General features: G+C 46.2%; 1 protein-coding gene across 2 annotated transcripts in view; it reads left to right on the top strand.

Moving 5' to 3' along the window:
• Positions 1 to 16,324: 16,324 nt before the first annotated feature.
• Positions 16,325 to 27,464, top strand: part of mtm1 (myotubularin 1) — a 157,875-nt gene continuing 146,735 nt past the window's right edge. The window contains exons 1-2 of one of the 2 annotated variants that reach the window (XM_060832423.1): positions 16,325 to 16,408; positions 24,542 to 24,676. The gene's annotated coding sequence lies outside the window, so the exon portion shown is untranslated. The remainder of the gene's footprint in view (positions 16,409 to 24,541; positions 24,677 to 27,464) is intronic. The other variant, XM_060832424.1, reaches the window with a different exon arrangement.

Here is a 27,464-nt window from a genome sequence, read left to right as displayed (position 1 = left end):
GCGTGGATTTCGGATCCTGGACGCGGTTTTTGAGTTAAGTCAATGCGTGGATTTCGGATCCTGGACGCAGCTTTTTGAGTTTGAGTTTTACGCGTGGATTTCGGATCCTGGACGCGGTTTTTGAGTTAAGTCAATGCGTGGATTTCGGATCCTGGACGCAGCTTTTTGAGTTTGAGTTTTACGCGTGGATTTCGGATCCTGGACGCGGTTTTTGAGTTAAGTCAATGCGTGGATTTCGGATCCTGGACGCAGCTTTTTGAGTTTGAGTTTTACGCGTGGATTTCGGATCCTGGACGCGGTTTTTGAGTTAAGTTAATGCGTGGATTTCGGATCCTGGACGCAGCTTTCTGAGTTAAGGTAAAAGCGTGGATTACGGAGCCTGGACGCTTTCTGAAATTAATTAATACAGCGCTGACTGCACTTGACTGATTGGATCCTTTCTTTTTAGCAAGCACTTTATCTCTGACAACTATCGATAGACACACTCGCTGCTAGAATCATAAGGGGACAGAGGGCGGATCTCATCTCCTGGATAGGGTTTACCTGCACAGGCGTTTGCCTTAGACCGGTTGTTAAGAGCAGAAATCTGCCACGCGAAGGTCAGGCTTTTGAAAAACGCACTGGGTTTAAAGCAGTACCCACCAGGTGAGATCCGTCATGGGGGACTTGAACTTTGGACCACCAAAAATGACACAATTTCGACCATTACGCCCCGGAGTGCCCTGGTGGCACCTCACGGTCGGCACAGACGTAACTTGGCATGCCCATTTATTACTGGACAGTGTAACAGTGCACAAGACAGCACTGGATCAAGTGTTTAACCAAGCGCCCGCCCAAAAGGACCTGATATTGACGAGACTAAAACAGACCTTCACAGATACGGCGCTAATGACCAAAATTTTAAACGGTCTCCTACTCTCGCCGCACTATTCAGTGCGGCAAACAATCGCCCTAGGGAAACCCCCTACTGATTGGGCACCACCGACCGCCGGAAAATCCCTGGGGTGGAAGACGACACTGTTAGTAACATTGAACCCACAGTGGCAAGGGGGCCACTGTACCTCCACCACAGCCCCAGTCATCTCGGATGCCCCTGCCCTAGAGTTGCACCACCTCACTGCTGCTGTTTCCATTTCAGCTGATGCACACACCACCGAGTACACCCCACTCCTGAACACCCCGGCACCTCAACCCCTTATGGGAAAGGTGCTAGACGGGATTCGTGCACAGCTAAGGGAAAACAACACCACCAAAGAGGCCCAGTGGACACTCCGCTACATCGACAACAACCTCAATTTGTGGCGGCGCAAGGGCTGCTTCCCTGCTACTCACCAGCCCTTTTTCACACCAGTACATTCAGAAAACTTCCAAACCAGTCTCCACACCTACTTACATGGGAAAAGAGATGGGAAGAAGGAAGTTCTTTTCAATCTGTCGAGGCCTTCTGCTAAGGCAGCTGACGATTCTGTCTCCCTACGGGAGCTCTTAGTAAGGTCTCTGACCCACTTGCCAGCCCCGCTCGCAGAGACGCCCAGTCAGAGCGAGCGCGACCCCCTCCCGGAGTATGAACCCGAGTGGGTTCCCAACCAGACCCCACTTTACCCTCTTCCCCCTACCCCTCACACGCCCACTATCCTACACCCTGCCCCAGCTGAACTGCTCAAGCCCAGTCCGCCGCCCCCTTCTCTGGATGCGCTGGGCACCCTCAGGCTAAAGTTCGGGGACGGTGTACATGAATATCTGGTGAGGGCCACGGACCTTTGGGAGACTGGCACAGGGGAAAGGCCCAATGGCTCCCCCTTGCCAATAGCACATTTTCAACGGGGGTTAATGGAAGAACTTCCCGCCCCAGTACAGAGCAAATTGAATGACCTTGTGGGGGTACACTCAGTGCCGGAGGACCAGGGCAAAACACAGACACACCACTATCTATCCAGGTGCCGAGCATCAGAAAAGGCGGAAACTGAGAGACAGGCTTCCAAACTGCCTATGCAACTTATAGAGCGACTCGAAAAGGTTCTTCTACTGCTGGAGACGAAGGGCACAGCGCAGGGGCTTATGCCTCCGGCTCCACAGCCGTGTAGTTCCCCTTCACCCTACGCCCAGGCGCTATTGCCCTCGCCCTCCCTTAGCAGGGCGGGCAGTCCTCAGTACCACATGCCTGGCCGCAGTAGATCGACCGGGCCACCCGCTGGGATACGAAAGGGGGGAAGGACAGATCCATTACCCGGGCGTTGTTGGAAGTGTCGCGAAATTGGACATAATTCTTATAGATGCGATATGGAGACAGATGACTCATGCTGGATTTGTAAAGGGACAGGACATAAAGTCCGCCACTGCGGCAGGGAAATGGTGCAACAAGCGGGGTCCACACTCCCAGCTGGCTCACCCTCTTATAGACACCCTGAGTCTAGACGTGGCAGACCCCGACAACGGGGGGAAACAACCAAGGGATTATGGAAAAGGGCCCCAGGACGCGGGATAGACAGGAAGGGGTGGATGGGTCTTGCCTAAGAATGGAGAACCACAACGATTACTTGACGGGCCCATGACAGATGGGGATAGCATGGTGAGCTGCGCAACTAGTAAGAGCAGTTTTACTGGGGATCGACTGTGTAAGTTTTCCTCCTTGCACCTCACGGTCCGTGCCTCGTTCGATTGGGACTTCCCTACAATCTCACATTGATTTGTTTTAGGATTGGTAACTTCTGTCCACCCACAACTACAAAACTGCTTCACAATCAGCCTTTTAATCAATCTTTTGTCCTTTCACAACAACAACACACAGGAGATTATACATCATGCTTCCAATTACATCCTTCCCAACAGGTTGTAATCTTTACTTCTTACTGAACACCAAGCAGTGATGTGTTTTTGTAAGGCCGACTTTATTCGGGATTATAGAAACCGGTATTCGGCTACGGTTTCACACAGATTGTCAGTTTCTGCGAGTATGTAATGCCCCGGAACATGTCACTAAAACTGGGGACAAGGGACTGCGACAGGCTGAGACGAGAGTACGGACACACCGACAGTATGCGTGGGTTGGCATGTATGTGGATGAAAACCAGTGTGGGGCCGGCCCAGTGACAGAGGGAGTGAGTGAGTGAGTGCAGTGCTTTTAACAGACGTGGCGAACGGAGGTGTCGCAACAAATGTTTCATCCCAGGTCTCGGTGTACAGTGGACCGGCACCGACAGCCTGAGTGACGGGACAGGGACCATGGGAAGCCGCCCAGCAGCCGAAAGCAGTTTTACTGGTATCGGAGTACGTGAGTGTTGTTCTCTACACTTAGCGGTTTGGGATTGATAACTTAACGGTCTGGGATTTTTCTCCATAGTCTCGTCTTGATTTTTAGGATTAAATGCCGCTTGTCCCCCCACTATCACTTTTAATTACTCTTATACTTGGAAAGGAATACCTGGATGTAGGGAGGGGGCGCAGGAAGGGATGGTTGAGCTTTTTACTTTAATAACACTACGGTTGTGGAATCCTAAGACGGCAAATCCCGGGGTGTCCCGTGCTCACCCTAGTTTTGGCGGGTCACCCTTCTCTGGGCGGGTCACCTTAGTTCTTGGCGGGCTTTCTTGCTTTTGGCGCGAAGACTCAGGTTGGGCGGGGCCAGCTGACTTTTGGCGCGAACACTCAGTTGGGGCGGCGCCCGTTCGCTTTTGGCGCGAATGCTCACTCTTGGCAGGATTGCACAGTCTAGAAGGAGCTGCTCGCCTGCGGACGTTCCGCCACCCCTTTTAGCTCAACTACCGCGCCACCACTACACCGATGGGTCTCTCAAGCGTCATTGCCCTGCTTCACGGGATTACTCGATGAACAGGTCCTCTTCAGTTACTGGGATGTTGATATGAATCATGCCTCTAACCACATCTTCTCTGACAGGTTGTACCTTTCTAACTCTGACGTCCCGACCGACAACATGCGCATTGCCGTATCGCCATATTGTGCGTTTTCATTTACAACGTATTGTATGCCCAGTGTTTGGCCGTCCCACTGCCCGAATATCCCCCAGCCCACTTATCTTGTCTCTCTCTTTTTCCCCCGCTGGTCACAGGCCTCAGGCCTCCAGCTAGGACGTGCTACTCAGCACCCAGCAGGGTGCTTAGCCCATCTCTCTTCCTCGCGGCCGCTCACTCATCTTTTTGTCCGCCGACATGGGTGTTTAGGCCATCCCTTTTCCCCTCGTGTTCACAAAGTGCCAAGAACGAGGGGGGGCCCACCTACTCCTTCTTCCGTCTATGCCCTCCACATTTTTCTGCCCCCTCTCACGAACCCATTTTTATCTTTTCTCCCAAGTCCACAGATTTTTTCATTCGCTAAAGCATTATGGACGCTCATAGTCACGCCCCTTCATCGTTTTCTCCCAAACCCACACACTGTATGTTCACCGCCGGATCTGAGGTCGTCTTAGTTCTGTCTTTCATTCAGCTTGCATGAATTCAACTGGGTCTTGCTGAATAGAAGATCCGCGGATCCTTACGCTCCATCTCTTTTTAAGGTTTTAAGCTCCCTGAGGTTTTCTACCAGGACTTCCCAACCCTCATGCCCTGCCCAAATCCTTCAGTCTCCTCAGCTGCGAGTGCTCCTCGCCAATTCATCTGTTCATATCTTTTCCGACGCACGGGTACGCACTGAGAACGGCAGGGTCACCAGGTTCCTTTACGATCCTTTTCCCGGGGTATCTTTTAAAGGCTGTTACTTCCCTCGAACTAATCAAATCCTCAAGTATTAATCGGAGGAAAGTGCTACACCGACAATTTCTGTCCTGACTTGTCTGACCAGCCTTTTGTAATTCTCTCTCTCTCTCTCCTTCCCAACATGCCCGCAGCACCTGCGCACACTCTTTCGGCTAGGGCACACGGCCCCTCACACAAGCAGGTTCTTGCGTATTCAAGGATTGTACTTGCACCTCTCGTTCTGTACCTCATTCAGGGCAACAAGCCCCCTCAGGCAAACAGTCCAACTTCGTTCCGCCGCAAATCTCCTAATTGCCCAGAGTTTTGCTTTACTCATCAGGGTCCCGGTGAGAAAGGCCCCCTCTCCATAATCATCATCATCATTTCTTATACTGAGCTGGCTGGAAACACATAGGCCACTACACGCACCACTTCTCCCATTGCTCCAGGTCAGCACAACCTAATATATCCCTAAAATCACTCGATGAGACAGGACCTCGCGGGGAGATGCAGACTGAGATGGGAACATGCAGCCCCACCTTGACACGGCCCGACATGGGTCCATTTCACTGATATCTTTGCTCTTCTTGTACTTTATTTCGCTGTCTAAACTCTTCATTCAGCCTTATCTTAAGAGATCCACCTTGTTTATCATGGACTCCGCTGCGAGCGAGCAAATAACCATCAGGATAGGATTGTGCCCTTTAGTTGGTGCTTCAACCTCCTTTTTATCTAAATTTGTCTTTATCCCTTGTGTAAACGCTTTTTCTGATATTACCCATATTCTGAGTTACAGTCGCGGTCCGCTCCAATATCCTACCCACGTGTCTGGGGGCGACAATCCGCCCTGCCTGCAAAAGGGGGGTCCCAGCTGCCTTGAGGCTTATGCTGCGCCCCCGAGAGGTTAGGGGATCCCCTGCGCTGTGTCTTCCCTAGCCACACAGTGGAAATTTACCTGCTCCATTGGCCTGTCACCACAGCGTTGATGGAGATCCTCATCATTTCCACATTAATGACCCTTATCCTTAACGGTCTCCATGGGTGGCTCATCAAAACGGTATTCCTACGACAGCCCCACTGGTTGCGCACCCCGAGCACGGGCAGTCCCCCGGGGTGCAAATCGAGATTGCTTGCGCCCCTTACCGCGCAGTATCAAGGCGTACCGTGGGCCTTCCCCTATGCAGTCTATTGTAGTTCCCTTCTCAATATTACCAATCCCACTTCCCTCTCGAGGGACTTACTCTATTTTTTCGACACAACTCCTGGACGAATGTTTTTACACTTCAAACATTGCGTTTTAAAACATACAGGCGCCTGCGCTCCTGCAGCTGCTAGTATACATTCCTACCGAGTCAGAACTGCCACTCGTACTATCTTGCATTTATATCAGTGACCCAACTTTCATCTACCCCGTGTAGTGCTGCTGCTCAAATGGACACGGATTATCCTACTAATTGTCTTCCACACTATGCGCACACTTGATTTTAACTTTGTCAGAATATTGCGACTTGACACCGTTTGCGTGACTGCTCCCCGCAATTACCTCACCGACACTGGACCAGTGTCATGATTACGTTTTTTACATTTTTCCTCTGCCTCTTCGTAATTCGACGAACATTAAAACACCTACAGTATAATCTGGCTACCCCTGCCTCGACTGCCTTTTTGTGGCAGCCCGTGCTGGAGAGCCTTTTTTCTCTGATTTGAGATCACGAATCCCTCTGACTACCTTTGTGTAAAGTGGTACCCTTTTCCTTACATGAGACCACTCCTTCTACCTCACACAGAGTTCACTCTATTCTGATGTGACTCCTTTTTGTGGAATACTGCCACGTACAGGTCCGCAACTCATAAGAAAGGTTAAGGGTTTCAGACTACCTTCATTATTTTCACCATTGTCTTTTTATATCTGCTCTCTCCATTCCCCTTACACAGATGGTTGAGTGCACTCTTCCTGGTTGCATTTGACATTCCACATGAGCACAGATCTCATGTTCAGGAGTACTGACTGGAGACTTTGGGGACTGCCTCCCGTCCATTCCGGTCTCCCAGACATGCCACCCCAAAGACCCCTTACAACACAACACTTTATTTCCCATAGTAGTCACATAGTTCCTGACTGACCCCGCCATATATCACCCTGGTGATGCGGGGACTCCTTTTTACTGCATTCCCACAGCCCCATCTCACTGATTTAAAGGTGATAAGGTATCATTACTTTTCAACCGGACCCCCATCCGTTGAGCTCCACCAGGAGACGCCGCTGCCACCAACTCCAACAACACGACAGCCTGTGTGTGACCTCCTACAAACGGACAGGGACACATCCAATACATGCTGTAATGCGACGTCCGCTCGTGAGCCATGATACTGGGTTTCTTGCTTACGGCTGGTTGCGATAAGGGCTGGCGAGCGGGGACCTCCCAATTTTTCTCCCCACTGGTATATTACCGCCGTTCCATGAGCTCGCGGGTTGGGCGTAGTAAATTCTATCTCACCGGTGCGTGTCAGCTCCCTCAATGACTTTCTTTCGAATTCGTCTGATCCTGTTGTACTCATGACTAACTTTTCATCTTCATGTACGCTAAATGCAGCCTGGTTGTCCAAAGAGCCCCCACTTATTTATTTTGCCCGTTTAAATTGGGGATATGTGAATTGATCCTTCCATCACAGCGGGTGGGTGAGATGTACTGTGTGCCTTGGCAATTGAGACACTGCTGTTCTCGCAGGCGGCCTTTGCGGACTGTCCAGTATTCCTGACTGCCCTCAGCCACCCTCGGAGGCCACTGACCATGCTACTGAGCTGCCCATGCCTGTCGTTGGGGTGGTGAAATGGATGTCGCCATCTATTATTCAATGCAGCACGACTGGTTAGCCAATGACGGGTAAGATCCCTCGGGCGAGGGACAACCTAAGACAGGCACAGTCGCGCATTGACATCGGAACGCGTGGCCTCCGTTCGTCTCCATTTGATGAGATTTCTGCCTGCTTGCATCCGTGTCGGACGGTTGAACAGCACTGCTGCTCTCTGGAGCATACTGATCTACGGGACCACCGGGGCACACTACAGTTTCACACTGGGTTTCACATCTCTAGCGGGTACCTAGCTGCTGGTACCAGGCTGTTCCTACTCCCTTTCCAAACTTACAACACCTACTTACAATTGCCAGCTCTTTGGACGACAGACTTGCGTTTACTAAATGGCTTACTCATTCTAACGCACTCGCGTACATTTCGCCAGCTCTGAATGACTTATTGCAATGCTTGTCTAATCCTGTGCTTTTCGTTATTTCTGCAGACACTGCCTCAATTACTTCAACTATTAGTTTAGCTTAGCATGCAGCTGTGACCATCTATTGCTTAATTGTGTAGCGGCGCGTTTTTCAGGGCACCCTTCATCCCCATATAACTGTCTCCTTAGAACCGGTGAGTCTGGTCGATACAACACCGGACACCGGTCGCCACGTGGGGTTGCGTTCCTTACGGGATAAGGGGGTGTGGCCTCTTTCGAGGCCAAGGGAGGGAATGTTGGGGAGAATCTGCTATCGGGGTACCTACATTGGGGCTAGGGAGGGGAGCACCATTATTAAAGCAGACACTGTCAGATACCAGCTAAAACACAGCCATGTAAAGTAAACCCAGCCACTGCAGGACTGTCTGCCTGGGGCCACATTCCTGGGGGATTAGAACATGTCCGTCAGTTTCAGATCATCCTGCTACACTCTCATTGTTAATAAAGGAAACCGGTAACTATCGGATAGTGTAAATCGCACCGATACTACACTTGATTGATAAAGTACTTGCTAATGCCTCCGCTGACGTCAAACTCATTCGGGTCCTATGTCAAATGATAATATCTGTATATTCAACTATGGAGAACTATTGTGAACGCCCAGACAGCCAGACGCATGGCAATGAGGAAACCCTTCCAACAATAAACTTTTAATTTACAAGATCGGAAACTGCCGAACCCAGGATGTCTACCCATTGTTCGGCACAGCAGGTATCTCGGGGCAGCCAATAGAGACACTAATCCCTTCACAGACAGGTGAACCGACCAATGAAGGAGCCGAACAAGGGGAACCTGACCGGGAACTCGAGGAAGCGCGAAGTATAACTGCACCAGATCCGAAGGGAGAGACAGAACGCCTTCTCCAACGAATCTGCATGCTTTCGAATTCGTTGTATAGTGTACCAGTTTTGATTCTGTAATAAACGGTGTTTTTGCTCCAAACTCTAGCCGGTTTGATCTCTCCTTCCAACGAACACGTAGAGACGAGACCATTCGGTTTCCGTCTCAACAGAGGCAACTTTCAAGGATCTATGTACCTGGACACTGAGATCTCTCTGTTCATCTACACGACCAAGAATCTTACCATTAGCCCAGTACTCTGCATTCCTGTTACTCCTTACAAAATTAATCACCTCACACTTTCCCGCACTATCTGCACTGCGGATGATTGTTAAATTTCCTTTTTGTTAAAGGTTACTGAATGACAGGCTATGTTTGGAAGGTAGTGAGGACTGTAGATGCTGGAGATAAGAGTCGAAGAGTATGGTGCTGGAAAAGCACAGCCGGTCAGGCAAGACCTGAGGAGCTGGAGAGTTGACATTTTGAGCATAAGCTCTTCATCTTTCTGTTGCTTTTCCAGCACCACACTTTTCGACGATGTTGGGAGGTGGCTGTTTGCAGCTGCAGTATCACTTTTATTCTTCCATGTGGGTTTCCCTTTAGAGCAAAGGACTTAACTGAGTGCTTGTACAATAGTATTTTACAGATTCTGTTTCCATTCCCTCAGTTGGGTGAGTTTGCACTGTGCAGCAACACAAACAGATCTAGGATTTCTTCTGTTTGCACTATGCATTCTGTGAGAGGCCATAGTTTGAAGAACCATTCAGAGAAATATCGGATGTTAATAATAACTTTCCAACAAGTCTTTCACCTTCAATGATCCACCCCCATGGAGACAATTGTTCCGCCCATCTTCTCCTTTCATCAGGTGTCCTCTCTATCCTTCTTTGATTTCTCCATGTGACTGTCTTCCCGGATATTCCTGCCCTCCCCCCAGATCCCACTCCCACTGGGATCCCCATCCCCAGCCTCACCCTTATACTGCAACCCCCCCTCCTTGCTGTTCTGCTGCTTTTTCACCATTCCCAGTATCACACCCAATTACCACACTGTGTTTACTACCCTTCATATTCATATTCCTTGTCCCTATTGCCCTTATTCCTGTGACTCTCTCCACAGTATCCCAGTTTGCAGCCTCCATTTCCCAAGATCTTTCCAGTACCCCTGAGAACCACAACCTTTCAGTTCCATTCACTATCTTTCCTTCTGACACATCTCATCTTTCTATTCACATTTGTTGTTTATCCTTTTTATGTCTTCATTTCCCTTTAAAGTTGAACTCTGCTTACCTGCCCCAGTTAGGTTCTGCTGGAATCAGGTGGTGTGTTTGCAATGCTTGGATAGAGTACTGGGTCTAAATTAGAGTGGTGCTGGAAAAGCACAGCAGGTCAGGCAGCATCCCAGGAGCAGGAAAATTGACACTTCAGGCAAAAGCCCTTCATCAGGAATAGAGGCAGGGTGCCTGCCCCCAACCTTCATAACATAAGTGTTTAAATACAAGAGAGCAGAATGCAAATGACTGAGAGATTTCATGAGCTGGTTGGCCCTATTGAGATTTCAGCTGTTGCATTGCAACCATTTACCCAAAGAGATATTATGATCGGAACCAATCCTACCAGGTAATCACTTATATATCTAGATTAGAGTGGTGCTGGAAAAGCACAGCAGTTCAGGCAGCATCCGAGGAGCAGGAAAATCGACGTTTCGGGCAAAAGCCCTTCATCATTCCTGATGAAGGGCCTTTGCCCGAAACGTCGATTTTCCTGCTTCTCGGATGCTGCCTGAACTACTGTGCTTTTCCAGCACCACTCTAATCTAGAATCTAGTTTCCAGCAACTGCAGTCCTTGTTTTTACCTACACACTCATATACCCATACTTGAGTTTCTGAACACTTGTTTTCCAATATTATTCTTGGGAGGTGCAGCATTAATAAGTGTTCATAAAGTCAGAAGTCACATGACACCAGATTATAGACCAACATGTTTGTTTGAAATCACAAACTCCCGGCGCACAGCTCCTTTGACGGGTGTAGTGAGAGAGAAAAGCTCACATACACAGAATTCATAGGTAGAGAATAGGCAGAGAGATCAGAAGATCATACAACTGGTGCAAGTGGAGTGTTGAATAATAAGTCTCAACAAGTGACCAAGAGTTGATCCAGTCATTTAGCTTGTCTCCAGCACCACGCTATTTTTAATATTTTGTAATTATCTCTCTGCTTCATATAATCAGATTATAAATCATCCATTCACTTGTTATCCAGTTGTTGACACTTTACTCACACCGAGGGCCGTCTCCACCACCAAATCCTAGCCGCCCCATGTCTGGACGAAGAACGCCTCATCTTCCGCCAAATGGCATCAATGTCGATTTTACCAGTTTCCTCATCTCCCCTGCTCCCATTTTATCCCAGATCCAATCCTCCAACCCAGCAGCGGCCTCTTGAACTGTCCTACATGTCCACCTTCCGTCCCACCGATCTGCTTATTATTTGACATTCCACTTGCACCAGTTGTGTGATCTTTTGATTTTTCTGCCCTTGGTCTTTCTGCCTATAAATTATGTGTGTGTGTGCTTTTCCTCCTCACTACACATGATGAAGGGGCTGATCTCAGAAAGCTTGTGATTTTAAATAAAACTGTTGGACTATAGCCTGGTGTCGTGTGACTTCTGACTTTGTCCACCCCAGTCCAACACCAGCACCTCCACATAATGAGTATTCATGACATGCTAATGAATGCAAAGCAGGTTCCCAATGATGAATGTTTATAAAACTGACCTGCCTGGAAGTTTCAGAGAATTTAACAACAAACTGTAATCTGTTATTTGGAAGTTCCTTAATGCAGTAGGTCAATTGTTTGACTAACTGTCACTTTAAATGTACAGCATTGTCATTCTTTGGAGTTGATAGGTTTCTACATTTAAAACTACAATGGATTAGGCTTTTCAATCTAAAGAAAATTTGCAAGCAAAGACTCAGTCATGTGCTAAATATGTGAAGCCCACTGTAAGCTGTTTGTAATCTAGTAGCTTGAGTGGGTTGGTTGTGTCTCAAACGGTAACATTCTTGCCATTTGGGGAAGAAAGCTATTGATTCTGTCAGGGAATCTGCCTCTGCAGAATTATCAAAACCTGTTACATTAGAAAACTGACAAAATCACTAGTTACTAACTCCATATTTAGTGCTCTTGTAAGTATGGCTTCCATGGTCTCAAAGGCTTTTCCAAATCAATGAAACCAACATTATGAACACATGGAGCTAGACTTAGAGTCATAGGTGTATAGCATAGAGAAACAGACTCTTCAGTCCAACCCATTCATGCTGACCAGATATCCCAACCCAATCTAGTCCCACCTGTCACCACCCGGACCATATCCCTCCAAACCCTTCCTATTCAGATACCCATCCAAATGCCTTTAAAATGTTACAATCGTACCAGCCTCCACCACTCCCTCTGGCAGCTCATTCCATACATGTACCACCCTCTGTGTGAAAATGTTGCCCCTTAGGTCTCTTTTACATCTTTCACCTCTAACACTAAAGCTTTGCCCTCTAGTTCTGGACTCTGGACCCCAGGGAAAAGACTTTGTCTATTTATGCTATCCATGCCCCTCATAACTTTGTCAACCTCTATAAGGTCACCCCTCAGCCTGAGACGTTCCAGGGAAAATAGCCCCAGCCTGTTCAGCCTCTCCCTATAGCTCAAATCCTCCAACCCTGGCAACATCCTTGTAAATCGTTTCTGAACCCTTTCAGGTTTCACAGCATCTTTCCAATAGGAAGGAGACCAGAATTGCACGCAATATTCCAACAGAGGCCTAACCAATGTCCTGTACAGCCGCAACATGACCTCCCAACTCCTATACTCAATACACTGACCAACAAAGGAAAGCATACCAAACGCCACCTTCACTATCCTATCAACCTGTGACTCTACTTTCAAGGAGCTATGAACCTGCACTCCAAGGTCTCTTTATTCAGCAACACTCTCTAGGTCCTTACCATTAAGTGTATAAATCCTGCTAAGATTTGCTTTCCCAAAATGCAGCAGCTTGCATTTATCTGAATTAAACTCCATCTGCCACTTCTCAGCCCATTTGTCCATCTGAAAATGTGTTGCTGGTTAAAGCACAGCAGGTCAGGCAGCATCCAAGGAGCAGGAAATTCGACGTTTCGGGCAAAAGCCCTTCATCAGGAATGAGGAAAGTGTGTCCAGCAGGCTAAGATAAAAGGTAGGGAGGAGGGACTTGGGGGAGGGGCGATGGAGATGTGATAGGTGGAAGGAGGTCAAGGTGAGGGTGATAGGCCGGAGTGGGGTGGGGGCGGAGAGGTCAGGAAGAATATTGCAGGTTAGGAGGGCGGTGCTGAGTTCGAGGGATTCGACTGAGACAAGGTGGGGGGAGGGGAAATGAGGAAACTGGAGAAATCTGAGTTCATCCCTTGTGGTTGGAGGGTTCCCAGGCGGAAGATGAGGCGCTCTTCCTCCAACCGTCATGTTGTTATGTTCTGGCGATGGAGGAGTCCAAGGACCTGCATGTCCTTGGTGAAGTGGGAGGGAGAGTTAAAGTGTCGAGCCACGGCGTGGTTGGGTTGGTTGGTCCGGGCGTCCCAGAGGTGTTCTCTGAAGCATTCCGCAAGTAGGCGGCCCGTCTCCCCAATATAGAGGAGGCCACATCGGGTGCAGCGGATGCAATAGATGATGTGTGTGGAGGTGCAGGTGTATTTGTGGCGGATATGGAAGGATCCCTTGGGGCCTTGGAGAGAGGTAAGGGAGGAGGTGTGGGCGCAAAGACCACTCCCTTCGTGACTCCCTCGTCAGGTCCACACCCCCCACCAACCTAACCTCCACTCCCGGCACCTTCCCCTGCAACCGCAGGAATTGCAAAACTTGCACCCACACCTCCTCCCTTACCTCTCTCCAAGGCCCTAAGGGATCCCTCCATATCCGCCACAAATACACCTGCACCTCCACACACATCATCTATTGCATCCGCTGCACCCGTTGTGGCCTCCTCTATATTGGGGAGACGAGCCGCCTACCTGCGGAACGCTTCAGGGAACACCTCTGGGACGCCCGGACCAACCAACCCAACCACCCTGTGGCTCAACACTTTAACTCTCCCTCCCACTCCACCAAGGACATGCAGGTCGTTGGACCCCTCCATCGCCAGAACATAACAACACGACGGTTGGAGGAAGAGCGCCTCATCTTCCGCCTGGGAACCCTCCAACCACAAGGGATGAACTCAGATTTCTCCAGTTTCCTCATTTCCCCTCCCCCCACCTTGTCTCAGTCGAATCCCTCGAACTCAGCACCGCCCTCCTAACCTGCAATATTCTTCCTAACCTCTCCGCCCCCACCCCACTCCGGCCTATCACCCTCACCTTGACCTCCTTCCACCTATCACATCTCCATCGCCCCTCCCCCAAGTCCCTCCTCCCTACCTTTTATCTTAGCCTGCTGGACACACTTTCCTCATTCCTGATGAAGGGCTTTTGCCCGAAACGTCGAATTTCCTGTTCCTTGGATGCTGCCAGACCTGCTGCGCTTTAACCAGCAACACATTTTCAGCTCTGATCTCCAGCATCTGCAGACCTCACTTTTTACTCGAACATTTGCACATCTGATCAAGATTCTGTTGTAATCTGAGGTAACCTTCTTCACTGTCCCCTATGCCTCTAATTTTGGTGTCATCTGCAAACTTATTAACTATACCTCTTATGCTCACAACCAAATAATTTATATAAATGATGAAAAGTAGAGGACCCAGCACCAATCCTTGTGGCACTCCACTGATCATAGGCCTCCAGTCTGAAAAACAACACTCCACCACCATCCTCTGTCTTCTACCTTTGAGCCATTTCTGTATCCAAATGGCTACTTCTCCCTGTATTCCGTGAGATCTAACCTTGCTAACTAGTATCCCATGGGGAACCTTGTTGAACGCCTTACTGAAGTCCATATAGATCACATCTACTGCCCTCATCAATCCTCTTTGTTACTTTATCAAAAAACTCAATCAAGGTTGTGAGACATGATTTCCCTTGCACAAAGCCATATTGTCTATCCTTAATCATACTTACACTTGATGCTGCATCTTTGGAGATACTGTCTTTTACATGAGATGTCAATCCAAGATTATGCTAGTACACTGAGCTGGACATAGTTGTAATGCTATTTTGAAGATGAGTAGGAGAACTATGCCTGATGTCCTGACCCAGGCCAATAGTTATCCCTCAAATAACATAAAGACAGATGATCATATTGCTATTTGTGGTACTTAGCTGCATGCTAATTGGCAGTTGTATTTTCTATGTTAACCAGCGACTACACTTCAAAACAGATGACTTCATTGGCAGTAAAGTGCTTTGAGACATACAGTAATTGTGAAAACTGCTATGTAGTAAAAAATATTTTTAGCTTCTTCAGCATATCTCTAACTGTGCTTCGACTTTTGTTGGCTTAAGTCTGAAGTTGAGACATTTAGGCAATAATACAATCAACTAATTGTGACAGTTAAAGTAAAATTTTGGAAAGAATAAACCTGTGTCATGGTACACAGGGTGATAAAGGAGGCACTTGACACGCTTGCCTTCATTGCTCAGACTGTTGAGTATAGGAGGTGGGGCATTATGTTGCTGTTGTACGGGATGTTGGTGTGGCCACTTTTGGAGTACTGCATACCGTTCTGATCATCCTGCTACAGGAAGGATATTATTAAATAGGAGAGGGTGCAGAAAACATTTACAAGGGTGTTGCTAGGGCTGGACAGTTTGAGCTATAAGGAGAGGCTGTATATTTTTCAGTGGAGCATAGGAGGCTGACGGGTAACCCTAAACAGACTTTATAAAATATTGTAAATTATAAATTAACGAATTAATGAGGTGAATAGATTAGGTCTTTCCCCTTGGTACAGGTGCATAAACTAGAGGGCATATTTTTAAGATGAGAAGAGAAAGATTTAAAAGGCATCTGAGGGGCAACATTCTCACACAGAAGGTGGTATGTGTGGAAAGAACTGCCAGAGGAAGTGGTAGATGCAGGTACAGTTACAACATTTAAAAGACATTTGGACAGGGACATGAAATGGAACAGTTTAGAGGGATTTGGGCCAAACACAGGCAAATGGGACGAGTCTGGTTTAAGAAATATGATCAGCATGGACAAGTTGGAATGGAAGGTCTGTTTCTGTGCTGTATGACTTTAAATTGTCAGAAACCTCTTATTTTCAGTTTGGTACAGACAGAAATTGGAGCAAATGCAGGGAATTTCAGAGAAGGTATGACACTGGCAATGCACATTGCTGGCAGCTCTTCCCTGCCACAGTGTGTACCATGAAAGGCCAAGTCTGGCTGTTTCCATCAGAACATAGCAGCAAGATGTGGGTGGGGAGGGTGGCCTCTTGGCCAGGAGACTACAACTCCCAGAGGGCCGCGCGGCGGGGGCGCATGCGCAGTGCGGGTGACCGGGCGGGGGGTGGGGAAGGTCAGGTGACGCGGTCGGTAGAGGCGGCGGAGTGAGAGACTGACTGAACGAGGGAGGAGGGCGGATTTGGGCTTGTGAAGATTCCGGTCGGCAGGAACAGGTATGGCTACTCTGTGTTGTTATTGTTGTTGTAGTGACGCTTCAGTCGGGGGCCGATCGGCTGGTAGGAGTGTGTTTGTTGGGGGCTAACGCGTTTAAAGGAGAGCAGAGCAGAGTCACTGCGATGTGCCTGTGTAAAGGGGTTCAGTCTGTGCTGGGCCCTGGCTGCACTCACCTTTCTCCCCCACTGTTTCTGGACAGGTGTCAAAGTTAGCAGCAGTTCAAGTTAAAGCAATAATTTATGCCACAGCTGGACCTGTACAGAAGGGTGAAGAATTCCCCTCTGTCACTTATTTTACTCAGTTGTGATGTAAATGCTATCTCACTTTTCTCTCTTAAACTCTAGCTGTGCAATTCTATGAAACGTAAGGAAAGGTTAATTTTTGTTTCCCCCCCCCCCCACCCCAATGCATATTTGTTCATTCTTTATGGTTATGCTTTTTCTTAAACTCTCCTTGTCTTTCCATCAGTGCAAGAGTATGATGCATTGAAGTGCAAATAGTGCTATGAATTGTAACAGCATTCTGGTGTGGTAAAATAGGAAACAGAATTCTATTCGAAGGTTAAGAAAGCTTTCTTTGGCAAGCACCAGTATTCTACATTTTCTAATCTACAGGATCCAACAAGTTCTGGATAGTTTGATTTTCTTTCTGTTTGAGAGTCTTTAAGGTTTAAAACTTTTAGAAAAAATTGGTGTATGTAAGTTTTAGTGTGAAATCTCTCCCGGTGCTCAGGTATGGGCACTGAGGCCAGTAGTTGCATTTTGGCCACTCCCAGGATGGGATCAGTTAAACTGGTGCTTAATGGCATGGTGTAAAGATGACAATCTCCATTAATGTCAGCGTGGCACGGTGGCACAGTGGTTAGCACTGCTGCCTCACAGCGCCAGAGACCTGGGTTCAATTCCCGCCTCAGGCTACTGACTATGTGGAGTTTGCACGTTCTCTCCGTGTCTGCGTGGGTTTCCTCCAGGTGCTCCGGTTTCCTCCCACAGTCCAAAGATGTGCGGGTCAGGTGAATTGGCCGTGCTAAATTGCCCATAGTGTTAGGTAAGGGTTAAATGTAGGGGTATGGGTGGGTTGCGCTTTGGCAAGTCGGTGTGGACTTGTTGGGCCGAAGGGCCTGTTTCCACACTGTAAGTAATCTAATCTAATCAAAATGGAGCTGGTCATTGACTTCAGGATGTGGAGTGGAGGGCACCCCCATGTGTGCATCAGTGGAGCTGAGGTGGAAGGAAGTGGTCAAAAGTGTCAAGTTCCTGGGAATGATGATCACCAACAATCTGCCCTGGTCCACCCACATTGACACTATGGTCGAGAATGCACAGCAATGCCTCTGCTTCCTCAGGAAGCTAAGGAAATTCAGCATGTCCATGAAGACACTTACAAATTTTTATATATACTCCATAGAAAGCATCCAATTTGGATGCACCCCAGCTTGGTATGACAATGCTCTTCCCAAGACCGAAAGAAATAGAGAGTTGTGAACACAGCTCTGTCATGCAAACCAGCCTCCCGTCCACTGACTTCCGCTATACTTCCCACTGCACTAAAGACCCCTCCCACCCCAGTTATTCTATACTTCACCCTCTTTTTTTTCAGGCAAAAGATGTAAAGATTTATGTATATGTACAAACAGATTCGAGAACAGCTTCTTCCCCACTGCTATCAGACTTTTGAATGGACCTCTTTAATGTTAATGGTGATCTCTCTCTGCGCTGCCTTGGCCGTTGTAACACTATGTCCTGTGCTCTGTTCTGTTCCCTGATGAACCCTTATAGTATGATCTGCTGTAAGTTACATAAGACAACAATTTTCACTGGATCTCAATATGCGTGACAGTAATCAAATCAAATTCGCAGAGTGAGGATCAGCCTTTTTCCCCTCTGGTGTACTACTCAGGGTTATTTATTTTTCAGCCAAGTTAGTTGGATGCTATTTCACTGTGTTGGAAGAAGGACTATTGTGAGATTATGCAACTTTAATCCATAGTCTTAAAGTCTTGTTCTGGAAGTAAAGTATTCAGCAAATTGAGGTTGATTTTGAGAGTCTGGTCAGATCAAACACAGGACACTGCACAAATAACATTTGTTTTCTTGTCTCTTTCCTTCCCAAATTAGACAAGGACATGAGAAATTCACTTAAATTTTTCTGTCGCTTAGTAATACTATCACTTTATAGAGGTCACTGACAAATACTTTGTTTCAGAATGCTTTTGAATTGGTGGTGTATTGTGTGTGTTGTGAATACTAACCACTGGAGTAGCAAATACAACAGTAACAAATGAAATAGATTAAATCAGTGTTTAAGGTATGTGGATATTTCCAAAAAAATAGAATTGAGGCCTTCAACATTCCCATTTGTTACAGTGCACTGAAACACTGCACTGTATGTAGGGTCTCACTTTACAGCAGCTGAATTGTGTATTTAAACTAGTTGAAAGTCTATGATGCTACATGTAATTGTGTGTTTTTGTAAAGTGACAGACACTTGAACAATTAGTAACAATCTTGCACCTAATGCGCTTAGTTATGGAATCAGGCCCAAGTACAAAGTCAAGGCTCACATCACATTGAGTGCTACAGTATCGCTATGCTTCATTTTAGATGAGACATTGTCAACTTGGGAACTTGCTCTGTACAAATTGGTTGTTTAAATTACAACAGTGACAATATTACATGCTATTGAGTGCTTTGTTCACTGGACAGTGTTGGAAAGTCCAGAGGTTGTGAAAGGTGATGTATAAATTACAAGTTTTCCCTCAAGAGTTCATGCAAATTAGTGTGATTAATTTTAGGTTTTAGTTATTATTGAGTTGATCATGCTCAACTTTCTTGTACTTCCTCTTTGTAATTTTTTAGCCGATCTGGTGCCAAGTTATTTTTCTAGGCTGAGACTTTGGTAACATTTTTCCTTGATAAAGGCAGATGCAAAATACTCATTCAGTACTACAGCCATGCCTTCTGCTTCCACGTCCTCACACAAGAGGTGAAGGAAATCCTAGATGTCTCCCCATGAGGATCAATGGACAATGTGCAAATTGAGATTGGTGAATTATTGTTCACCAAGCAACAGGAAGCTAAAAAGCCTAATGTTATTCCTACATACTCCTGAGGCTATGAGTGCCACTGTGATTTGAGTGTAAGAGTTTGGGAGTCATGTTGAGGTTGTATAGGACATTAGTGAGGCCTCTTCAGCGAATACTCTGTCCAGTTCTAGTTGCTTAGTTAAAGGAAGAATATTAAGTTGGAGAGGGTTCAGAAAGCTTTACCAGGATGTTGCTATTGAAGGGGAGAGTTATGAAGAAAGGCTGGGACCTTTTTTTCACTGGAGTGTAGGAGATTGAGAGGTGACTGGATAGAAATTTATAAAACCATGCAAGATATAGATGGAGTTAATAGTTGTCTTTTCCCAAGGATGTGGGATTTCAAGACTAGGGGACACATTTTTAAGGTGAGAGGAGAGAGGTTTAAAAAAGACATAAGGGGCAAATGTTGTTTGTGTGTGGAATGAACTTCCAAAGGAAGTAATGGATGTGAGTACAGTTGCAATGTTTAAAAGACATTTGAGTAAGTACGCAAATAGGAAAGGTTTGGAGGGATATAGGCCTGGAGCAGGCTGGTGGGACTAGTTTAGTTTGGAATTATGGTTAACATGGACTGGTTGGACCAAAGGGTCTATTTCTGTGCTCTATGACTCTAAAAGCCTAATTTTGATTTGTGTTTATTTTATATTGTTCATTACTTAGTTTTATTAAATCATCCGTAGTTATATAGTATTGGTGATGCCAGTCTCTTGAGAGTGACACTTTTTGGTGTTAATACTGTGACGGTAGCATTAAGAATACGGTGATCCCCCTTTGACCTTAATGAAAATAAACTATACGTATCTTGGAAAGATGCTGGGCACTGCAAGAAGTATTATCCAGTCAGTCTTGTACCTTTACATTGTTTCTGATCTGTTAGTTTGGGATGATTGTCTTCTCCTCAAATAGAAAAAGCTGGTTTTCAGTTAACAGCAGGATTGACTTTCAATGTTTATGTGCTGCGTAAGAGTTACTTATGTCATAGAGTCATAGAGATGTGCAGCATGGAAACACACCTTTCGGTCCTACTCTGAAACATCAAAACTGGTCTGTCTTTTCCAAGATGCTGACTGTTATGTATATTTCCACGAATTTCTGCTATAATTTTAATTTGAATCATTCTGTGATAACAAAAACAGTCCAGCAACTGGACATTGCAAAGGCTATGGATCCTGACAACATTCCGGCAATACTACTGAAGACTTGTGCTTCAGAACTAGCTGCAACCTGAGCCAGAATTTTTTGCTGGCATCACCAAACAATGTGGGAAATTGGCCAAGTGAGCCCTGTCTACAAGAGCAGGACAAATTCAACTTAGCCATTGCTTTTCCATCAGTCTACATGAAACTAGATTGGCAGAGGGGTGGGAACCGGTGCTATGAATCAGATTGGAGTAGGTAGTGAACAGCCAGATGCAGCGTGCAGGGATAGGCATTTGAAAAGGCAAAGGTGCAGTTGGTGTGATGGGTTGAAGTGTGTCTATTTGATGCAAGAAGAATCAGGAATAAGAGTGATGGACTTAGAGCATGGATCAGCACTCGGAACTATGATGTGTGGCAGTTACGGAGATTTGGATATCACAGGTGCATGAATGGTTGTTGGATGTTTCAGGTTTTTGATGTTTTAAAAGGAATCTGGGGAGAGGTAAAAGAAATGGAGGAGTGGCATTGCTAATCAGGATGGTATCACAGCTGCAGAAAGGGAGCTTTGAAGATGGTTATGTTTACAGAGTCGGTATGTGTGGAAGTCTGAAATAGGAAAGGAGCAGTTGCTTTATTGGGCGTTTTCTACAGAACCCCCCAGTAACAACAGAGACATAGAGGAGCAGATTGGGAGGTAGATTTTGGAAAGGTGCAGAATTAACAAGGCTGTTGTCACAGGTGACTTTAACTTCCCTAATAGTCATTGGAACCTCGTTAGTTCAAATAGTTTGGATGGAGCAGTTTTTGAGGAACAGGAGAATCAACTTTTTGGGAATAAGCCCTTATCAGGAAGGGTTTATGCCCGAAACATCGATTCTCCTGCTCCTTCGATGCTGCCAACGTGTGTTTTTACAGCATCACACTGTCAACTCTGATCTCTAGCATCTGCAGTCCCGACTTTCTCCTTGGGGCAGTTTTTGTCAGGTGTGCCCAGGAAGGGTTCCCGATTCAGAATATAGATAGGCCATATTGGATTTGGTGCATGGCAATGAACCATGCCAGATATCAGATGTCTCGGTGGGAGAGCATTTTGGTGGTAGTTAAGGTCCCTGACCTTAACTATAGTCATGGAGTGGGATAGGAGCAGATGGTATAGAAAAGTATTCAACCAGGGGGGAGGGAAATGCAATGCTATTAGACAGGAAATGGGGTGCCTAAATTGAGAATCCATGTTTTCTGGAAAATGCACAACAGAAATGTGGAGGTTGTTTAGGAAGCACTTGCTGATATCTAGGACAATAGGGAAGGTAGGTTGAAAGAACCTTGGGTGACAAGGGATGTGAACATTTGATCAAAAGGAAGTAGGAAGCTTACTCGAGGCTGAGGAGATGCGGATCAGACAAGGCTGTGGAGGGTTACATGGTATCGAGGAAGGAACTGAAGAATGGACTTAGGAGAGTTAGAAGGGGGCATGAAAAGCTTTAGAGGGTAGGATTAAGAAAAGCTCTAAGGCATTCTCCATTTATTTGAAGAACGACAGGATGGCCACAGTGAAGGTAGGGCTCATCAAGGATACTGGATCTTGCACCTGGAGTCCGAGGAGGTCGTAAACGTTTCTGAGAACGCTGTGAAATAGACTGATCTGCTCGAGCAGGTTAATGTGAAGAAGGAGGATGTGATAATTTTGAAAGACATAAGGATAGTTAAATCCATTTGGCCAGATGGGATATACCCTAGGTTAGTACAGGAAGTGAGGGAAATAATTGCTGCACCTTTGGCAATGATCTTTCCATCCTCACTGTCCACTGGAGAAGTGCCAGATGGTTGGAGAGTGGCAAATATTATTAACCTTTTGTTCAAGAAAGGAGATAGGAATAATCCTGGGAATTACAGACCAATCAGTCTCATGTTTGTGGTGGAATAGTATTGGAGAGGATTCTGAAAGGCAGGGTTTATGATTACTTGGAAAACCATAGTCTGCATGGCTTTGTGAGGGGTAAGTCATGCTTCACAAACCTTATTGAATTCTTTGAGGATGTGACAAAATGCATTGATGAAGGTAGAGCAGTGGATGTGGTGTACATGGATTTTAGAAAGGCGTACGATTAGGTTTTCCATGGTAGGTTCATTCAGAAATTGCATGGGATACAAGGAAATCTGGCTCTCTGGATACAGAATTGGCTGGTGTATAGAAGAAAGAGGGTGGTAATAGATGTAAAATATTCAGCCTGGAGCTTAGTTGACCAGTGGTGTTCGGCATTGATCAGTTCTGGGACATGCTCTGTGATTTTTAGAAATGGCTTGGATGAGGAAGTGGAAGGGTGGGTTAGTAAACTTGCCAATCCACACAAAGGTTGGTGGAGTTGTGGATAGTGTGGAGGGCTGTTGTAGGTTGCAAAGACACATTGACAGGATGCAGAGCTGGGCTGAAACGTGGCAGATGGAGTTCAACCTGGACAAGTGTGAAGTGATTCATTTTGAAAGATCAAATTTGAATGTGGATTACACGGTTAAGGGCGGGAGTCTTGGCAGTGTGGAAGAACAGAGGGATCTTGGGGTCCACATCCGTAGACCCCTCAAAGCTGCCAGCCAAGTTGTCAAGAAGATGTATGGTGTGATGGCTTTTATTAGTTGGGGGATTGAACTTAAAAGCTGCTAGATTATGCAGCAGCTCTATAAAACTCTGGTTAGACCAGACTTGGAATATTGTGTTCAGATCTGGTTGCCTCATTATAGGAAGGATATTTAAGTGTGAGAGAGGGTGCAGAGGAGATTTACCAGCATGTTGCCTGGACTGGAGGGCATGTATCATGCAGAAAGGTTGAGGGAGCTAGGGCTTTTCCCACAAGTGAAGAAGGATGAGAGATGACTTGATAGAGGTGTACACAACGATGAGAGGCCTGGATAGTGGATATCCAGAGACTTTTTCCCAGGGTGGAAATGGCTATCACGTGGGGACATAATTTCAAGGTGATTGGAGGAAGGTTTAGGGGAGATGTCAGAGATAGCTTCTTTGCACAGAGAGTGGTGGGTGTGTGGAATGCACTGCCAGCAATGGTAGTAGAGTCAGATATATTAGGGCCGTCTAAGCGTCTCTTTGATAGGCACATGGAAGGTAATACAGTGAAAGGTATGTAGGTTAGTCAGGTCTTAGAATAAGATAAAAGGTCGGCACAATATTGAGGGCTGAAGGGCCTGTACTGTGCTATACTGTTCTATATAAGCTCAATCACCAGCAAGTGCACTGACACTCGGTTTGCAATCCACCAAGTCCACTCACCCTTTGGTACAAACAAATTGGCAAAAGAGATGGGCTCTGGAGAGGAAGTGAAGATGAATACCTTGGTATCAAGACAAAATTTTATGAATATGACGTGAAGGAACACTTGCAATACTGAAATCATTAGGAATCTGGGTAAAACTCCTCATTGGTTGTGACGTTTGGGCTCAATCAGCTGATTTGTAGGACATCACTGCAAGAGTTCCTCAGGTTAGGTATTTTCTGGATTAACTTGTTAGAGATGTTGGTACTCATCTCTGGAGCAGGTGGGACTTGAACCTGGGCCTCCTGGCTCAGAGGTAGGGATACCTGCTACTGTCACGAGTCCTTAAGTTCCACAGGGTTGTGTCCGAGGCCCAACCATGTGCAGCTATTACATTAGTGAACATCCTTCACTGTAAGGTCAGTAATGAGTACGTTTGTTGATCTTTGCACAATATTCAAATGCAGCAAGACCCAGACCATACTCAGGCTTGGGCTACTAAGTGGCAAATAACATTCATAAAAGTGCCAGGCAATGACCATATCTAATAAATGAGAATCAAACCATGCCCCTTAATTGTCCTGCCTTTACCTCTGGGTAACCATCGAATACTGAACCATGTACGTACTGTGGCTATAATTACAGGTGAGGGACGAGGAGTTCTGTGGTGAATAACTCATGGCTTGTCTTGCTACTGCCTGTCCACCATCATCTAGGCGGAAATCTGATGCGTGATTGAATATTCTCAATTTATCTGGATGAAAGCAACTTCAAAAGCAGGTGAGATGCCTGACAACATCCAGGACAAATTAACCTTGGTGCCCCACCTGCCATCTTCAACGTTCATTCCCTTTATGAGGAAACAAGAGTCTGGTGAATGCCAGGAAACTGAGTATATTTAAGAAGTGGATAGACTCATTTTAAATTAGTAATGGATTGAAAGGTTAGGGAGACCAGGCATGAAAGTGGAGTCAAGGTCAAGGTGAGATAAGCCATGATTACATTGAATAAAGGAGCAAGCTGAGGGGCTGAATTGCCTACTCTTCCCTTTCTTAGGTTCACCTTCACAATGGTGGCAGTCTGTACCGTCTTCAGGATTTTCTGTAATAATTCAAGGCTCCTATGGCAGCACCTTCTGAATAGCAGAGAGCTGCCGAGGGACTGGAGGATGGCAGATGTTACCCCTATTCCCTTCTTAAAAAGGAAGAAGCAAATCTGCGCGGATCCAGACAACTGTAGGCTAGTGAGTTTGGCCATTGCAGATGAAGTTTTGGAAGCTCTTTTTAAAGTACAGGCCATTCTGTTATAACGCGTGCTTTGTTAATGTGAATTTGCTATAACACAATTGACGAACTGGGGACAATGTTTCCACAGTCAAACTTTCAAAGTGTGTATTGGTTATAAGGCCCTATTAGTTTAAATGGTGCTGCTATTATGCGATTTTCTTATAACCTGGGGTTGTGCGAGAACGGAACTACCATGTTAAAGTAGAACTGACTATAAAATCACAGGGCATCTAGGTTTAAACAAAAGTCATACCAAAAAAGGCTTATAGAGTCGTAGAGTCGTAGAGATGTACAGCACGGAAACAGACCCTTTGTCCAAGTCATCCATGCTGACCAGATATCCCAACCTAATCTAGTCCCACTTGTCAGCACCCGACCCATATCCCTCCAAACTCTTCCTATTCATATACCCACCCAGATGCCTTTTAAATGTTGCAATTGTACTGGCCTCCACTAGTTCATATGACAGCTCATTCCATGCATATACCACCTTCTGCGAGAAAAAGTTGCCCCTTAGGTCTCTGATATATCTTTCCCTTCTCACCTTAAACCTATGCCCTGTAGTTCTGGACTCTCTTCTCCTCTTCCCCCAGGGAAAGGACTTTGTCTAATTCATCCTATCCATGCCCCTTGTGATTTTATAAACTTCTATAAGGTCACCCCTCAGACTCCAACACTCCAGGGAAAACAGCCCCAGACTATTTAACCTCTCCCCATAGCTAAAATCCTCCAACCCTGGCAACATCCTTGTAAATCTTTTCTGAACCCTTCCAAGATTCATAATATTCTTCCAATAGGAAGGAGACCAGAATTGCATGCGATATTCCAACAGAGGCCTAACCAATGTCCTGTACAGCCGCATAATGACCTCCCAACTCCTATACTCAATACACTGACCAACAAAGGAAAGCATACCAAATGCTGTCTTCACTATCATATCTACCTGTGACTCTACTTTCAAGGAGCTATGAATCTGCACGCCAAGGTCTCTTTGTTCAGCAACACTCCCTAGGACCTTACCATTAAGTGTATAAATCCTGCTAAGATTTGCTTTCCCAAATGCAGCGCCTTACATTGACCTAAATTAAACTCCATCTGCCACTTCTCAGCCCATTGGCCCATATGATCAAGATCCTGTTGTAACCTGAGGTCACCTTCTTCACTGTCCACTACACCTCCAATTTTGGTGTCATCTGCAAACTTACTAACTATACCTCTTATATTCAATCCAAATCATTTATATAAATGACGAAAAGCAGTGGACCCAGCACCGATCCTTGTGGCACTCCACTGGTCACAGGCCTCCAGTCTGAAAAACAACCCTCCACCATGCTCTGTCTTCTACCTTTGTATCAGTTCTTTATCCAAATGGCTGGTTCTCCCTGCATTCCATGAGATCTAACCTTGCTAACCAGTCTCCCATGGGGAACCTTGTCGAATGCCTTACTGAAGTCCATATAGATTATGTCCACTGCTCTGCTCTCATCAATCCTTTTTGTTACTTCAAAATATTCGGTCAAGTTTGTGAGACATGATTTCCCTAGCACAAAGCCGTATTGACTATCCCTAATCAGTCCTTGACTTTCCAAATACATGTACATCCTGCCCCTCAGGATTCCCTCCAACAACTTGCCCACCACTGACGTCAGGCTCACTGGTCCATAGTTCCCTGGCTTGTCCTTACCACCTTTTTAAATAGTGGCAATACGTTAGCCAACCTCTCTCTTCTGGCACCTCACCTGTGACTATTGATGCTACAAGTATCTCAGCAAGAGGCCCAGCAATCACTTCACTAGCTTTCCACAGAGTTCTAGGATACAGCTGATTGGATCCTGGGGATTTATCCACTTAAATCCGTTTCAAGACATTCAGCACTTCCCCCTCTGTAATGTGGACATTGGTTTGGAGACATTTTTCCAATCTAAGTTGAGGGTTTTCTTTGAGGGTATGAGAAAAGAACCTGATAAGTAAAGAAATGAATGTGATGTCCTTGAATTTTACTGAGCTTTGACCCAGATACTCTTTTACAGAGAATATTGGAATGCTGCATCAGAGAAATTATTTTTAAATTGACATCGGAGTCAATGACAGAAGCTAAAAGATGTTTCGATAGGGATCATCATCCACAGAGATGAATGTAACAAAAATGGTGCCTTCAAGTTACTTTTGTTTTTCGTCTGTCTTAACAACTTTAGAAGTGTGTACTGTGGCTACATTTGCAGATGTTGGAAAGCTATGAAGATGGTAGACAACAGTTGAAAATAGTAACCGAAGGGCAAAGT

The sequence above is a fragment of the Hemiscyllium ocellatum genome, chromosome 11, assembly GCF_020745735.1.
Source record: "Hemiscyllium ocellatum isolate sHemOce1 chromosome 11, sHemOce1.pat.X.cur, whole genome shotgun sequence".
NCBI lineage: Eukaryota > Metazoa > Chordata > Chondrichthyes > Orectolobiformes > Hemiscylliidae > Hemiscyllium > Hemiscyllium ocellatum.
Note: the sequence above shows the minus strand (reverse complement) of the source record. Positions and strands in the feature narration are given on the sequence as shown.